We start from the raw sequence: 18,037 nt of genomic DNA on the forward strand, positions 1-18,037 counted from the left end.
ACATATAGGAGAAGAGGGCGCACATATAGGAATAAAGGGGCACATATAGGAGTAGAGGGGCACATATAGGAGTAGATGGCGCACATATAGGAATAGAGGGGCACATATAGGAGTAGAGGGTGCACATATAAGAGTAGAGGGTGCACATATAGGAGTAGAGGGTGCACATATAGGAGTAGAGGGGCACATATAAGACTAGAGGGTGCACATATAGGAGTAGTTGGCGCACATATAGGTGTAGAGGGTGCTCATATAAGAGTAGAGGGCGCAAATATAGGAGTAGAGGGTGAACATATAAGAGTAGAGGGTGCACATATAAGAGTAGAGGGTGCACATATAAGAGTAGAGGGTGCACATATAAGAGTAGAGGGGCACATATAAGAGTAGAGGGCGCAAATATAGGAATAGAGGGGCACATATAAGAGTAGAGGGCGCACATATAGGAGTACAGGGTTCACGTATAGGAGTAGAGGGCACATGTATAGGAGTAGAGGGCGCACATATAGGAACAGAGGGGCACATATAGGAGTAGAGGGCGCATATATAGGAATAGAGGGGCACATATAGTAGAGGGCAATTATAAGAGTAGAGGGGAGCACATATAGGAGAAGAGGGGCACATATAGGAGTAGAGGGGCACATATAGGAATAGAGGGGCACATATAGGAAGAGAGGGGCGCATATTGGAGTGGAGGGTGCACATATAGGAGTAGAGGGGCACATATAGGAGTAGACGGGCACATATAGGAGTAGAGGGGCACATATAGGAGTAGAGAGTGCACATATAGGAGTAGAGGGTGCACATATAGGAGTAGACGGCGCACATATAGGAGTAGAGGGCACTTATAAGAGTAGAGGGTAGCACATATAGGAGTAGAGGGCGCACATATAGGAGTAGAGGGCACTTATAAGAGTAGAGGGGAGCACATATAGGAGTAGAGGGCGCACATATAGGAGTAGAGGGCGCACATATAGGAATAGATGGCACACATATAGGAGTAGAGGGGCACATATAAGAGTAGAGGGGCACATATAGGAGTAGAAGGGCACATATAGGAGTAGAGGGTGCACATATAGGAGTAGAGAGTGCACATATAGTAGTAGAGGGGCATATATAAGAGTAGAGGGTGCACATAGGAGTAGAGGGGCACATATAAGAGTAGAGGGGCACATATAGGAGTAGAGGGTGCACATATAGGAGTAGAGGGCCCACGTATAGGAGTAGAGGGCACACATATAGGAACAGAGTGGCACAAATAGGAGTAGAGGGCGCACATATAGGAGTAGAGGGCGCACATATAGGAGTAGAGGGCGCACATATAGGAGTAGAGGGGCACATATAGGACTAGAGGGGCACATAGAGGGGCAGATATAGGAGTAGAGGGGTGTGTAGCACCCTGAGGATTCGGCTGCTACAGGGGTATTGCACCTCAACCCAGAGGTGTGATATTCCGCTCCCGGGTAAGGATGGAGTGTGGGACTGAGCCCAGAAAGCTGCATGCACTACACACATCCCATTTCCGGGGAACAGACCAACGGTACTCCCACTTAGAAATGTGCAGGTACGACCGAGTCTGTTCCTGGCTGGAGTGGGAGGGGGGTGGTACATCCCAAGTAGTGTAGGGGCAGATAGGGGGAGCAGCCTGGGTAAAGATAGGAGCTCATTGGGTGCTGGTCACCTGAGCTCACACATAGAGGGAGTATTTAAGGTGGGCACCATCTAAGATCAGGGTCAGTCTGTGAGGAGTCAGTCTGTCAGAGTGTAACCTGAAGAGAGCAGAGGAGCAGAGCGGCCTGAGCCAGAGTGAGAGAGGAGAAGAAAGAGAGACCCAGAGGGGGAAACGAAAAGGAACTCTAAGAACCCACATACAAACACAGGGTGAGGAGTTGGCAAAATTGTACCGGATCCCAAACTGGTGGGGGCTCAAGCACACCTCAGCCAGAGACCGGAGGCCGTGGGCAGGATCTGCCACGGCCACCCACCACATCCACCCTGAAGGCAAACCACGAGTAGGGTCAGGGAACCCAAGGCCAAGGGTTTCCCAACAGAAGGCCCGAGGGAGCTGGACCTAGGTGGATCCCTGGTGGGGACGGCCAGAAGACAGGACAGGAAGGAGGGCTCAGGGTCACGCTCCGGACTTGCTTGGGGGTTGGCTGAATCCAGGACCTGGTGGACGCAGCACGGCTCGGGTGGTCACTTGAAGCTGGAGTGACCGGGACATCAGCAGTAAGTAAATACCCTAAACTGCACAACCCGACTCTGTCTTTAATTACCATCTATGCTGCACCACCACAACCCCCATCCTCTGCACCTGACCCCCTGAGGCTATACCCCACCCGTTGGGGGTTATACTATCACAAGCTGCACCAACACCATCAGCCTCAGTGGACCCTGCTGCAGCGGCGGCCGTAGTGACCGCAATACAACGGGTGGCGTAGTCGACATAAAGAACTTTATAACATCTGTAGGACTGCCACATACTCTGAGCTTGACACCCTGGGCACGGACCGGGTCACAGCCACTCGGAAGACTACAACCCCCATCTGATCCGGCTCCGGGTATTCCCCTAAAGAATATGGCCCAGGGGGCGCGTCAACTTTGGCGTAGTCGGCAGGATTACGTGCCCGCAACACCCGGGTACTGCGTGCCTGAAGAAAAGAACAAGTTTACCTCAAAAAGAAGTCTCCTGCCGGTTCCGGAGGGTCCCCGCCATCGGACTCCATCACAGGTCGATTCCCGCCGGTTGTCCGCCATTAACAGCGTTTTCCCGCCATCTGCAGAGTTTCCCGCCACTGGGAGACGATTCCCGCCATTTCCAAAGGTTTCCCGCCTTGGAAGAGCGGACGCCATTATGGGCGTGCCAGAGGGTGGCAAGAGGCCGCCTCCCATCGTGGGCCAGGACCGAAAATGGCGCCAAAAGTGGAAACCGCCCCCACCAACAGAGACTGTGATGCTAGAGGTGTCTGTCAGCGTGAAAGAACTGCCCCTGGAGCTGACAATCACCGAGTGGCTCCGGGACCGCCCTCGAAGTGGGAGGACTGAGAAGAAGAGAGCAAAGATGGGTGTCGCCTGGAGGAGTCTGGAGAGAGCGCACCCGGAGACAAGAAGCCTAGAGCTGAGTCCAGAAGAAGCTTACCCGGAGATGGGAGAAGAGCAGAGCAGCACCGGCCCGCTGGCCAGGAGCCTGCTGGAGACAACAGAAGGAGAGCAGAGCAGCACCGACCCGTTGGTCAGGAGCCTGCTAGAAGCAACGACCCCACTAGGCCTAGTGGAGGTCCTGGCACAGCTCCCCCGAGACCGGGAGTGTGCGCAGACCGCTCTGGAGGGCCTCGCAAGGAGGATGGCCCGGGTGCAACGAGAGACGTTGGCGGAGTGGAGCCGTGAGATGGCCCAGCAGACCGAGACCCGTCAGCGGAGCACGCCACCCAAGACGAGGAGACAGACCGCCTCTGAGGATGACGCAGGAGGACTGAAGGCCGGAGACGGCGCCGAGAAGGGAGCCGAACGAGTGGAGGCAGGTAAAGGGGACGTCTCTACCCCAAACCGGGAAACCGTGTACCTGCCCCAGCTCCCCGTCGCAGAGCCCGAAGTACCCCCTGCCGTGCCCGTAGCCGCAACGTCACCGCCACAGACTAGGCCTCAACCGGAAGCCGCAGCCGCGACCCCTGTGACGTCACACGCCTCGACCCCGAGCGTGACCAAGCAGGAAGTACCACCAGCCTGGTCGCAAGGCCTAGTACCCCCGGGCGCCGCAATACCAACAGCGCCCCCTACCTCCGCGGAGCCCCCGGCCTGGTCGCAGGGCCAAGTAGCCCAGGGCGCCGCCGTCCTTACGGTGCCCTTCACTTTCCAGGTGCCCCAGGCATGGCCGCAAGGCCTGGGCAACCCGGGCGCCACCACCACCGCGCCCATAAAACCAAGAGTGCCGCATCTGGGAGAAGATCTGTTCGCCCAACATACATGCCCGGATGGGCAGCCCTTCATTTGGCCACCGGAGTTTCACCATCCCCGACTCCGGAAAGAGAGACCCCTAGATGAACCCCTGATCCCGGCTCCAAAGCCCGTAAAGAGGATCTCGCCCCCGCTAGCAGAAGCGCAGTTTGAGTGGGACCCCACCGGAGAAGACCTCATGGGGTTCACTCAGGAGACTCGGGCAGCCGCAGCGGAGCGTGCAGAGTGCTGCCGCCAGCAGCTCGAGGTCTTTGAGAGGGAGCGGAGAGAGAGGCGGGTCCGAGAACAACAAGCGCAGATAAGGAGCGCGGAGCAGAAGAGCCGGGCCAGGAGGAATCCCCGTGCAGCTCATGGTCCCCCTTCCACCAGGACTGTGATCAAGTTCAATATGCAGCACGGGTGGGGCTTCATCCGAGACCACCGCACCCCAGGCGACGTCTTCGTGACCAGGAGAGACGTTGAGTCCCACCTACCGGAGGGACACAGAGGTCGTGACCTTTACATCGGGGACGAGGTCACCTTCACCCGGCACAAGTGTGCCAAAGGACCCTACGCCCTCCATGTGCATCGCCTGACGGAGGGAGAGCTGCGGTGTGAGGAGGAAGAACAAGAGGACCCGGACGGGTCTGAAGTTAAAGGTAACCACAAAGAAAGAGCAGGAGGACGTCGTCGTTAAGTACAGCGGAGCAGAAGCTGTATATAGTTGCCCGTCGGGGCACAGTGAACTGTTACTGCTGCTATCATAGTCCCCGTTGGGACCAGCAAGTGTGAACTGTTTACCCGTTTATCCCTTAAATCCCACTGACCGAGGACTGAGAGCGGTCATTCCTCCCTAATACCTGGCCGAGGACTGAGAGCGGCCATATACCTTGTAAATAGTTGCGCGTCTTAAAGCGCCCCCTACCGGTTTTATAGGAAAGCCACGAGTTCCAAAGACTGTCGCACTTTACAAGGTCACACGTTGCACAGTGACCGGAGGAGGAGCCAGAGGCGACGAGAATGTTATTAATATGAAAAGTTTTATGATGATGCTGATATATATATGATATTGTATATGTTTTTATTATGTTGTTTATATGAAAAAAATGTATGTTTGTGGATGTTTTATATCTTACAGCCCGAGGACGTGCTGTGATTTACCAGGGGGGAATGTAGCACCCTGAGGATTCGGCTGCTACAGGGGTATTGCACCTCAACCCAGAGGTGTGATATTCCACTCCCGGGTAAGGATGGAGTGTGGGACTGAGCCCAGAAAGCTGCATGCACTACACACATCCCATTTCCGGGGAACAGACCAACGGTACTCCCACTTAGAAATGTGCAGGTACGACCGAGTCTGTTCCTGGCTGGAGTGGGAGGGGGGTGGTACATCCCAAGTAGTGTAGGGGCAGATAGGGGGAGCAGCCTGGGTAAAGATAGGAGCTCATTGGGTGCTGGTCACCTGAGCTCACACATAGAGGGAGTATTTAAGGTGGGCACCATCTAAGATCAGGGTCAGTCTGTGAGGAGTCAGTCTGTCAGAGTGTAACCTGAAGAGAGCAGAGGAGCAGAGCGGCCTGAGCCAGAGTGAGAGAGGAGAAGAAAGAGAGACCCAGAGGGGGAAACGAAAAGGAACTCTAAGAACCCACATACAAACACAGGGTGAGGAGTTGGCAAAAGGGTACCGGATCCCAAACTGGTGGGGGCTCAAGCACACCTCAGCCAGAGACCGGAGGCCGTGGGCAGGATCTGCCACGGCCACCCACCACATCCACCCTGAAGGCAAACCACGAGTAGGGTCAGGGAACCCAAGGTCAAGGGTTTCCCAACAGAAGGCCCGAGGGAGCTGGACCTAGGTGGATCCCTGGTGGGGACGGCCAGAAGACAGGACAGGAAGGAGGGCTCAGGGTCACGCTCCGGACTTGCTTGGGGGTTGGCTGAATCCAGGACCTGGTGGACGCAGCACGGCTCGGGTGGTCACTTGAAGCTGGAGTGACCGGGACATCAGCAGTAAGTAAATACCCTAAACTGCACAACCCGACTCTGTCTTTAATTACCATCTATGCTGCACCACCACAACCCCCATCCTCTGCACCTGACCCCCTGAGGCTATACCCCACCCGTTGGGGGTTATACTATCACAAGCTGCACCAACACCATCAGCCTCAGTGGACCCTGCTGCAGCGGCGGCCGTAGTGACCGCAATACAACGGGTGGCGTAGTCGACATAAAGAACTTTATAACATCTGTAGGACTGCCACATACTCTGAGCTTGACACCCTGGGCACGGACCGGGTCACAGCCACTCGGAAGACTACAACCCCCATCTGATCCGGCTCCGGGTATTCCCCTAAAGAATATGGCCCAGGGGGTGCGTCAGGTGCACTTACAAGAGTAGAGGGGAGCACATATAGGAGTAGAGGGTGCACATATAGGAGTAGAGGGGCACATATAGGAATAGAGGGCACTTATAAGAGTAGAGGGCGCACATATAAGAGTAGATGGCACACATATAGGAGTAGAGGGCACTTATAAGAGTAGAGGGCGCACATATAGGAGTAGAGGGTGCACATATAGAAGTAGAGGGCGCACATATAGAAGTAGAGGGGCATATATAGGAATAGAGGACGCACATATAGGAGTAGAGGGCGCACATATAGGAGTAGAGGGTGCACATATAGGAGTAGAGGGGTGCACTTATAAGAGTAGAGGGTGCACATATAGGAGTAGAGGGTGCACATATAGGAGTAGAGGGTGCACATATAGGAGTAGAGGGGCACATATAGGAATAGAGGGCACTTATAAGAGTAGAGGGCGCACATATAAGAGTAGATGGCACACATATAGGAGTAGAGGGCACTTATAAGAGTAGAGGGCGCACATATAGGAGTAGAGGGTGCACATATAGAAGTAGAGGGCGCACATATAGAAGTAGAGGGGCATATATAGGAATAGAGGACGCACATATAAGAGTAGAGGGCGCACATATAGGAGTAGAGGGTGCACATATAGAAGTAGAGGGCGCACATATAGGAGTAGAGGGGCATATATAGGAATAGAGGACGCACATATAGGAGTAGAGGGCGCACATATAGGAGTAGAGGGCGCACATATAGGAGTAGAGGGGCACATATAGGAATAGAGGGGCACATATAAGAGTAGAGGGCGCACATATAAGAGTAGAGGGTGCACATATAAGAGTAGAGGGTGCACATATAGGAGTAGAGGGTGCACATATAGGAGAAGAGGGCGCACATATAAGAGTAGAGGGTGCACATATAAGAGTAGAGGGTGCACATATAAGAGTAGAGGGTGCACATATAGGAGTAGAGGGCGCACATATAGGAGTAGAGGGTGCACATATAGGAGAAGAGGGTGCACATATAGGAATAAAGGGGCACATATAGGAGTAGAGGGCGCACATATAGGAGTAGATGGCGCACATATAGCAATTGAGGGGGACATATAGGAGTAGAGGGTACACATATAGGAGTAGAGGGCGCAAATATAGGAGTAGAGGGCGCACATATAAGAGTAGAGGGTCACATATAGGAGAAGAGGGCGCACATATAGGAATAAAGGGGCACATATAGGAGTAGAGGGTGCACATATAGGAGAAGAGGGCGCACATATAGGAATAAAGGGGCACATATAGGAGTAGAGGGGCACATATAGGAGTAGATGGCGCACATATAGGAATAGAGGGGCACATATAGGAGTAGAGGGTGCACATATAAGAGTAGAGGGTGCACATATAGGAGTAGAGGGTGCACATATAGGAGTAGAGGGGCACATATAAGAGTAGAGGGCGCAAATATAGGAGTAGAGGGTGCACATATAAGAGTAGAGGGTGCACATATAAGAGTAGAGGGTGCACATATAAGAGTAGAGGGGCACATATAAGAGTAGAGGGCGCAAATATAGGAATAGAGGGGCACATATAAGAGTAGAGGGCGCACATATAGGAGTAGAGGGTTCACGTATAGGAGTAGAGGGCACATGTATAGGAGTAGAGGGCGCACATATAGGAACAGAGGGGCACATATAGGAGTAGAGGGCGCATATATAGGAATAGAGGGGCACATATAGTAGAGTGCAATTATAAGAGTAGAGGGGAGCACATATAGGAGTAGAGGGGCACATATAGGAGTAGAGGGGCACATATAGGAATAGAGGGGCACATATAGGAAGAGAGGGGCGCATATTGGAGTGGAGGGTGCACATATAGGAGTAGAGGGGCACATATAGGAGTAGACGGGCACATATAGGACTAGAGGGGCACATATAGGAGTAGAGAGTGCACATATAGGAGTAGAGGGCGCACATATAGGAGTAGAGGGCACTTATAAGAGTAGAGGGGAGCACATATAGGAGTAGACGGCGCACATATAGGAGTAGAGGGCACTTATAAGAGTAGAGGGGAGCACATATAGGAGTAGAGGGCGCACATATAGGAGTAGAGGGCACTTATAAGAGTAGAGGGGAGCACATATAGGAGTAGAGGGCGCACATATAGGAGTAGAGGGCGCACATATAGGAATAGATGGCACACATATAGGAGTAGAGGGGCACATATAAGAGTAGAGGGGCACATATAGGAGTAGAAGGGCACATATAGGAGTAGAGGGTGCACATATAGGAGTAGAGAGTGCACATATAGGAGTAGAGGGGCATATATAAGAGTAGAGGGTGCACATAGGAGTAGAGGGGCACATATAAGAGTAGAGGGCGCACATATAGGAGTAGAGGGCCCACGTATAGGAGTAGAGGGCACACATATAGGAACAGAGTGGCACAAATAGGAGTAGAGGGCGCACATATAGGAGTAGAGGGCGCACATATAGGAGTAGAGGGCGCACATATAGGAGTAGAGGGGCACATATAGGACTAGAGGGGCACATACAGGAGTAGTGGGCGCACATATAGGAATAGAGGGGCACATATAGTAGTAGAGGGCGCACATATAGGAGTAGAGGGCGCACATATAGGAGTAGAGGGGCACATATAGGACTAGAGGGTGCACATATAAGAGTAGAGGGTGCACATATAAGAGTAGAGGGCGCACATATAAGATTAGAGGGGCACATATAGGAGTAGAGGGCGCACATATAAGAGTAGAGGGCGCACATATAAGAGTAGGGGGCGCATATATAAGAGTAGAGGGTGCACATATAAGAGTAGAGGGTGCACATATAAGAGTAGAGATGCACATATAAGAGTATAGGGAACTTATAAGAGTAGAGGGCGCACATATTGGAGTAGAGGGTGCACATATAAGAGTAGAGGGCGCACATATAAGAGTAGAGGGAGCACATATAAAAGTAGAGGGAACTGATAAGAGTAGAGGGCGCACATAAAAGAGTAGAGGGTGCACATATAGGAGTAGAGGGCGCACATATAGGCATAGATGGCACACATATAGGAGTAGAGGGGCACATATAAGAGTAGAGGGGCACATATAGGAGTAGAAGGGCACATATAGGAGTAGAGGGTGCACATATAGGAGTAGAGGGCACACATATAGGAGTAGAGGGTGCACATATAGGACTAGAGGGGCACATATAGGACTAGAGGGTGCACATATAGGACTAGAGGGGCACATACAGGAGTAGTGGGCGCACATATAGGAATAGAGGGGCACATATAGCAGTAGAGGGTGCACATATAGCAGTAGAGTGCGCACATATAGGAGTAGAGGGCGCACATATAGGAGTAGAGGGCGCACATATAGGACTAGAGGGGCACATATAGGAGAAGAGAGCGCACATAAAGGACTAGAGGGTTCACATATAAGAGTAGAGGGTGCACATATAAGAGTAGAGGGTGCACATATAAGAGTAGAGGGCGCACATATAAGATTAGAGGGGCACATATATGAGTAGAGGGCGCACATATAGGAATAGATGGCACACATATAGGAGTAGAGGGGCACATATAAGAGTAGAGCGGCACATATAGGAGTAGAAGGGCACATATAGGAGTAGAGGGTGCACATATAGGAGTAGAGAGTGCACATATAGGAGTAGAGGGTGCACATATAAGAGTAGAGAGTGCACATATAGGAATAGAGGGGCACATATAAGAGTAGAGGGTGCACATATAGGAATAGAGGGGCACATATAGGAGTAGAGGGGCACATATAAGAGTAGAGGGGCACATATAGGAGTAGAGGGTGCACTTAAAGGAGTAGAGGGCACACGTATAGTAGTAGAGGGCGGACATATAGGAACAGAGGGGCACATATAGGAGTAAAGGGGCACATATAGGAGAAGAGGGGCACATATAGGAATAGAGGGGCACATATAGGAGTAGAAGGGCACATATAAGAGTTGAGGGGCACATATAGGAATAGAGGGGCACATATAGGAATAGTGGGGCACATATAAGAGTAGAGGGCCCACGTATAGGAGTAGAGGGTGCATATATAGGAACAGAGGGGCACATATAGGAGTAGACGGGCACATATAGGAGAAGAGGGGCACATATAGGAGCGGAGGGCGCACATATAAGAGTAGAGGGTGCACATATAGGAGTAGAGGGGCACATATAGGAGTAGAGTGTGCACATATAGGAGTAGAGGGGCACATATAGGAGTAGAGGGGCACATATAAGAGTAGAGGGCCCACGTATAGGAGTAGAGGGTGCACATATAGGAACAGAGGGGCACATATAGGAGTAGACGGGCACATATAGGAGAAGAGGGGCACATATAGGAGCGGAGGGCGCACATATAAGAGTAGAGCGTGCACATATAGGAGTAGAGGGGCACATATAGGAGTAGAGGGTGCACATATAGGAGTAGAGGGGCACATATAGGAATGGAGGGCGCACATATAAGAGTAGAGGGTGCACATATAGGAGTAGAGGGGCACGTATAGGAGTGGAGGGCGCACATATAAGAGTAGAGGGTGCACATATAGGAGTAGAGGGGCACATATAGGAGTAGAGGGCGCACATATAGGAGTAGAGGGGCACATATAGGAGTAGAGGGCACACATATAGGAATAGAGGGGCACATATAGGAGTAGAGAGCGCACATATAGGGGTAGAGGGCGCACATATAGGAGTAGAGGGTGCAGATATAAGAGTAGAGGTTGCAGATATAAGAGTAGAGGGTGCAGATATAAGAGTAGAGGGCGCACATATAAGAGTAGAGGGGCACATATAGGAATAGAGGCGCACATATAGGAGTAGAGGGTGCAGATATAAGAGTAGAGGGTGCACATATAACAGTAGAGGGTGCACATATAGGAGTAGAGGGCGGACATATAAGAGTAGAGGGTGGACATATAAGAGTAGAGGGTGCACATATAAGAGTAGAGGGTACACATATAAGAGTAGAGGGTGCACATATAAGAGTAGAGGGTGCACATATAGGAATAGAGGGTGCACATATAGGAGTAGAGGGCGCACATATAGGAGTAGAAGGGCACATATAGGAGTAGCAAGCGCACATATAGGGGTAGAGGGCGCACATATAGGAATAGAGGGGCACATATAGTAGATGGCAATTATAAGAGTAGAGGGTGCACATATAGGATTAGAGGGGCACATATAGGAGTAGATGGCGCACGTATAGGAGTAGAGGGCGCACATATAGGAATAGAGGGGCACATATAGGAGTAGAGGGGTGCACATATAGGAGTAGAGGGGCACATATCGGAGTAGAGGGGCACATATAGGAGGAGAGGGGCACATAGAGGGGCACATATAGGAGTAGAGTGCACTTATAAGAGTAGAGGGTAGCACATATAGGAGTAGAGGGTGCACATATAGGAGTAGAGGGGCACATATAGGAATAGAGGGCACTTATAAGAGTAGAGGGCGCACATATAGGAGTTGAGGGTGCACATATAGAAGTAGAGGGCGCACATATAGGAGTAGAGGGCACTTATAAGAGTAGAGGGCACACATATAGGAGTTGAGGGTGCACATATAGAAGTAGAGGGCGCACATATAGGAGTAGAGGGGCATATATAGGAATAGAGGACGCACATATAGGAGTAGAGGGCGCACATATAGGAGTAGAGGGCGCACATATAGGAGTAGAGGGCGCACATATAGGAGTAGAGGGCGCACATATAGGAGTAGAGGGGCACATATAAGAGTAGAGGGCGCACATATAAAAGTAGTGGGTGCACATATAAGAGAAGAGGGCGCACATATAAAAGTAGTGGGTGCACATGTAGGAGTAGAGGGTGCACATATAGGAGTAGAGGGTGCACATATAGGAGAAGAGGGTGCACATATAGGAGTAGAGGGGCACATATAGGAGTAGAGGGTGCACATATAGGAGAAGAGGGCGCACATATAGGAATAAATGGGCACATATAGGAGTAGAGGGCGCACATATAGGAGTAGATGGCGCACATATAAGAGTAGAGGGTGCACATATAGGAATAGAGGGGCACATATAGGAGTAGAGGGTGCACATATAGGAGTAGAGGGTGCACATATAGGAATAGAGGGGCACATATAGGAGTAGAGGGTGCACATATAGGAGTAGAGGGTGCACATATAGGTGAAGAGAGCGCACATATAGGAATACAATGGCACATATAGGGGTAGAGGGCGCACATATAGGTGTAGAGGGTGCTCATATAAGAGTAGAGGGCGCAAATATAGGAGTAGAGGGCGCACATATAAGAGTAGAGGGTGCACATATAAGAGTAGAGGGGCATATATAAGAGTAGAGGGCACTTATAAGAGTAGAGAGGAGCACATATAGGAGTAGAGCGGGCACATATAGGAGTAGAGGGCACACGTATAGGAGTAGAGGGCGCACATATAGGAACAGAGGGGCACATATAGGAGTAGAGGGTGCACATATAGGAGTAGAGGGGCACATATAGGAGTAGCGAGCGCACATATAGGGGTAGAGGGCGCACATATAGGAATAGATGGGCACATATAGGAACAGAGGGGCACATATAGGAGTAGAGGGTGCACATATAGGAGTAGAGGGGCACATATAGGAGTAGAGGGGCACATATAGCAACAGAGGGGCACATATAGGAGTAGAGGAACACATATAGGAACAGAGGGGCACATATAGGAGTAGAGGGGCACATATAGGAGTAGAGTGGCACATATAGGAGCAGCGAGCGCACATATAGGGGAAGAGGGCGCATATAAAGGAATAGAGGGGCTCATATAGTAGAGGGCGATTATAAGAGTAGAGGGTGCACATATAGGAGTAGAGGGCCACATATAGAAGTAGAGGGCGCACTTATAGAAGTAGAGGGCGCACATATAGGAATAGAGGGGCACATATAGGAAGAGAGGGGCGCATATCGGAGTAGAGGGTGCACATATAGGAGTAGAGGGCGCACATATAAGAGTAGAGGGCACTTATAAGAGTAGAGGGGAGCACATATAGGAGTAGAGGGGCACATATAGGAGTAGGGGGCGTACGTATAGGAGTAGAGGGCGCACATATAGGAATAGAGGGGCACATATAGGAAGAGAGGGGCACATATCGGAGTAGAGTGTGCACATATAGGAGTAGAGGGCGCACATATAGGAGTAGAGGGCGCTCATATAGGAATATATGGCAGACATATAGGAGTAGAGGGGCACATATAAGTGTAGAGGGGCACATATAGGAGTAGAAAGGCACATATAGGAGTAGAGGGTGCACATATAGGAGTAGAGAGTGCACATATAGGAGTAGAGGGGCACATATAAGAGTAGAGGGTGCACATATAGGAATAGAGGGGCACATATAGGAGTAGAGGGGCACATATAAGAGTAGATGGTGCACATATAGGAATAGAGGGGCACATATAGGAGTAGAGGGGCACATATAAGAGTAGAGGGGCACATATAGGAGTAGAGGGTGCACATATAAGAGTACAGGGCACACGTATAGGAGTAGACGGCGCACATATAGGAACAGAGGGGCACATATAGGAGTAAAGGGGCACATATAGGAGAAGAGGGGCACATATAGGAATAGAGGGGCACATATAGGAGTAGAAGGGCACATATAAGAGTAGAGGAGCACATACAGGAATAGAGGGGCATATATAGGAGTAGAGGGGCACATATAAGAGTAGAGGGGCACATATCGGAGTAGAGGGTGCACATATAGGAGTAGAGGGCCCACGTATAGGAGTAGAGGGCGCACATATAGGAACAGAGGGGCACAAATAGGAGTAGAGGGCGCACATAAAGGAGTAGAGGGCGCACATATAGGAGTAGAGGGCGCACATATTGGAGTAGAGGGGCACATATAGGACTAGAGGGGCACATATAGGACTAGAGGGGCACATACAGGAGTAGTGGGCTCACATATAGGAATAGAGGGGCACATATAGCAGTAGAGGGCGCACATATAGGAGTAGAGGGCGCACATATAGGAGTGGAGGGGCACATATAGGACTAGAGGGACACATAAAGGACTAGAGGGGCACATACAGGAGTAGAGGGCGCACATATAGGAGTAGAGTGCGCACATATAGGAGTAGAGGGCGCACATATAGGAGTAGAGGGCGCACATATAGGACTAGAGGGGCACATATAGGAGTAGAGGGAGCACATATAGTACTAGAGGGTGCACGTATAAGAGTAGAGGGTGCACATATAAGAGTAGAGGGTGCACATATAAGAGTAGAGGGTGCACATATAAGATTAGAGGGGCACATATAGGAGTAGAGGGCGCACATATAAGAGTAGAGGGCGCACATATAGGAATAGAGGGCACTTATAAGAGTAGAGGGCGCACATATAAGAGTAGAGGGAACTTATAAGAGTAGAGGTCGCACATAAAAGAGTAGAGGGCGCATATATAAGAGTAGAGGGTGCACATATAAGAGTAGAGGGCGCATATATAAGAGTAGAGGGAACTTATAAGAGTAGAGGGCGCACATAAAAGAGTAGAGGGTGCACATATAGGTGCAGAGGGCGCACATATAAGATTAGAGGGCACACATGTAAGAGTAGAGGGTGCACATATAAGAGTAGAGGGCGCATATATAAGAGTAGAGGGTGCACATATAAGAGCAGAGGGCGCACATATAAGAGTATAGGGAACTTATAAGAGTAGAGGGCGCACATAAAAGAGTAGAGGGTGCACATATAGGAGTAGAGGGTGCACATATAAGATTAGAGGGCACACATAAAAGAGTAGAGGGCGCATATATAAGAGTAGAGGGTGCACATATAAGAGTAGAGGGCGCATATATAAGAGTAGAGGGTGCACATATAAGAGTAGAGGGCGCACATATAGGAGTAGAGGGCGCACATATAAGATTAGAGGGCACACATAAAAGAGTAGAGGGCGCATATATAAGAGTAGAGGGTGCACATATAAGAGTAGAGGGCGCACATATAAGAGTAGAGGGAACTTATAAGAGTAGAGGGCGCACATAAAAGAGTACAGGGTGCACATATAGGAGTAGAGGGCGCACATATAGGAATAGATGGCACACATATAGGAGTAGAGGGGCATATGTAAGAGTAGAGGGGCACATATAGGAGTAGAGGGTGGACATATAGGAGTAGAGGGCGCAAATATAAGAGTAGAGGGTGCACAAATAGGAGTAGAGGGTGCACATATAAGAGTAGAGTGTGCACATATAGGAGTAGAGGGTGCACATATAGGAGCAGAGGGCGCACATATACGAATAAAGGGGCACATATAGGAATAGAGGGCGCACATATAGGAGTAGAGGGCACTTATAAGAGTAGAGGGGAGCACATATAGGAGTAGAGGGTGCACATATAGGAGTAGAGGGGCACATATAGGAGTAGAGGGGCACATATAGGAGTAGAGGGGCACATATAGGAGTAGCGAGCGCACATATAGGTGTAGAGGGCACACATATAGGAATAGAGGGGCACATATAGTAGAGGGCAATTATAAGAGTAGTGGGTGCACATATAGGAGTAGAGGGGCACATATAGGAGTAGATGGCGCACGTATAGGAGTAGAGGGCGCACATATAGGAATAGAGGGGCACATATAGGAGTAGAGTGGTACACATATAGTAGGAGAGGGGCACATATCGGAGTAGAGGGGCACATATAGGAGGAGAGGGGCATATATAGGAGTAGAGTGCACTTATAAGAGTAGAGGGGATCACATATAGGAGTAGAGGGTGCACATATAGGAGTAGAGGGGCACATATAGGAGTAGAGTGCACTTATAAGAGTAGAGGGGATCACATATAGGAGTAGAGGGGCACATATAGGAAGAGAGGACGCACATATAGGAGTAGAGGGGCATATATAGGAATAGAGGACGCACATATAGAAGTAGAGGGCGCACATATAGGAATAGTGGAGCACATATAGTAGAGGGCACTTATAAGAGTAGAGGGGCACATATAGGAGTAGAGGGCGCACATATAGGAGTAGAGGGCGCACATATAAGAGTAGAGGGGCACATATAGGAGTAGAGGGCGCACGTATAGGAGTAGAGGGGCACATATAGGAGTAGAGGGTGCACATATAGGAGGAGAGGGGCACATATCGGAGTAGAGGGGCACATATAGGAGGAGAGGGGCACATATAGGAGTAGAGTGCACATATAAGAGTAGAGGGGAGCACATATAGGAGTAGAGGGTGCACATATAGGAGTAGACTGCGCATATATAGGAGTAGAGGGGCTTGTATAGGAATAGAGTGCACTTATAAGAGTAGAGGGCGCACATATAAGAGTAGAGGTCGCACATATAGGAGTAGAGGATGCACATATAGAAGTAGAGGGGCACATATAGGAATAGTGGAGCACATATAGTAGAGGGCACTTATAAGAGTAGAGGGGAGCACATATAGGAGTAGAGGGTGCACATATAAGAGTAGAGGGTGCACATATAAGAGAAGAGGGCGCTCATATAAAAGTAATAGGTGCAAATATAGGAGTAGAGGGTGCACATGTAGGAGAAGAGGGCTCACATATAGGAATAAAGGGGCACATATAGGAGTAGAGGGCGCACATATAGGAGTAGAGGGCGCACATATAGGAGTAGAGGGCGCACATATAGGAGTAGAGGGTGCACATATTGGAGTAGAGGGTGCACATATAGGAATAGAGGGGCACATATAGGAGAAGAGGGTGCACATATTGGAGTAGAGGGTGCACATATAGGAGTAGAGGGTGCACATATAGGAGTAGAGGGGTGCACATATAAGAGTAGAGCATGCACATATAGGAGTAGTTGGCGCACATATAAGAGTAGAGGGGCACATATAAGAGTAGAGGGCGCAAATTTAAGAGTAAAGGGGCACATATGAGAGTAGAGGGCGCAAATATAGGAATAGAGGGCACTTATAAGAGTAGAGGGGAGCACATATAGGAGTAGAGGGGAGCACATATAGGAGTAGAGGGCGCACATATAGGAATAGAGGGGCACATATAGGAGTAGAGGGCGCACATATAGGAGTAGAGGGTGCACATATAGGAGTAGAGGGGCACATATAAGAGTAGAGGGCGCACATATAGGAGTAGAAGGCGCACTTGTAAGAGTAGAGGGTGCACATATAGGAGTAGAGGGCGCACATATAGGAGTAGAAGGCGCATATATAGGAGTAGAGGGCGCACATATAGGAGTAGAGGGCGCATATATAGGAGTAGAGGGTGCACATATAGGAGTAGAGGGGCACATATAGGAGTAGAGGGGCACATATAGGAGTAGAGGGCGCACATAAAAGAGTAGAGGGCGCACATATAGGAGTAGAGGGCGCACATATAGGAGTAGAGGGCGCACTTGTAAGAGTAGAGGGTGCACATATAGGAGTAGAGGGGCACACATAGGAGTAGAGGGACACACATAGGAGTAAAGGGCGCACATATAGGAGTAGAGGGGCACACATAGGAGTAGAGGGTGCACATATAGGAGTAGAGGGTGCACATATAGGAGTAGAGGGCGCACATATAAGAGTAGAGGGTGCACATATAAGAGTAGAGGGTGCACACATAAGAGTACAGGGTGCACATATAGGAGTAGAGGGCGCACATATAGGAGTAGAGGGCGCATATATAGGAGTAGAGGGCGCACATATAGGAGTAGAGGGAGCATATATAGGAGTAGAGGGCGCACATATAGGAGTGGAGGGTGCACATATAGGAGTAGAGGGGCACATATAGGAGTAGAGGGCGCAC

The sequence above is a fragment of the Phyllobates terribilis genome, unplaced genomic scaffold (assembly GCF_046119375.1).
Source record: "Phyllobates terribilis strain yellow unplaced genomic scaffold, ASM4611937v1 Scaffold_9__5_contigs__length_417890890, whole genome shotgun sequence".
Classification (NCBI taxonomy): Eukaryota; Metazoa; Chordata; class Amphibia; order Anura; family Dendrobatidae; genus Phyllobates; species Phyllobates terribilis.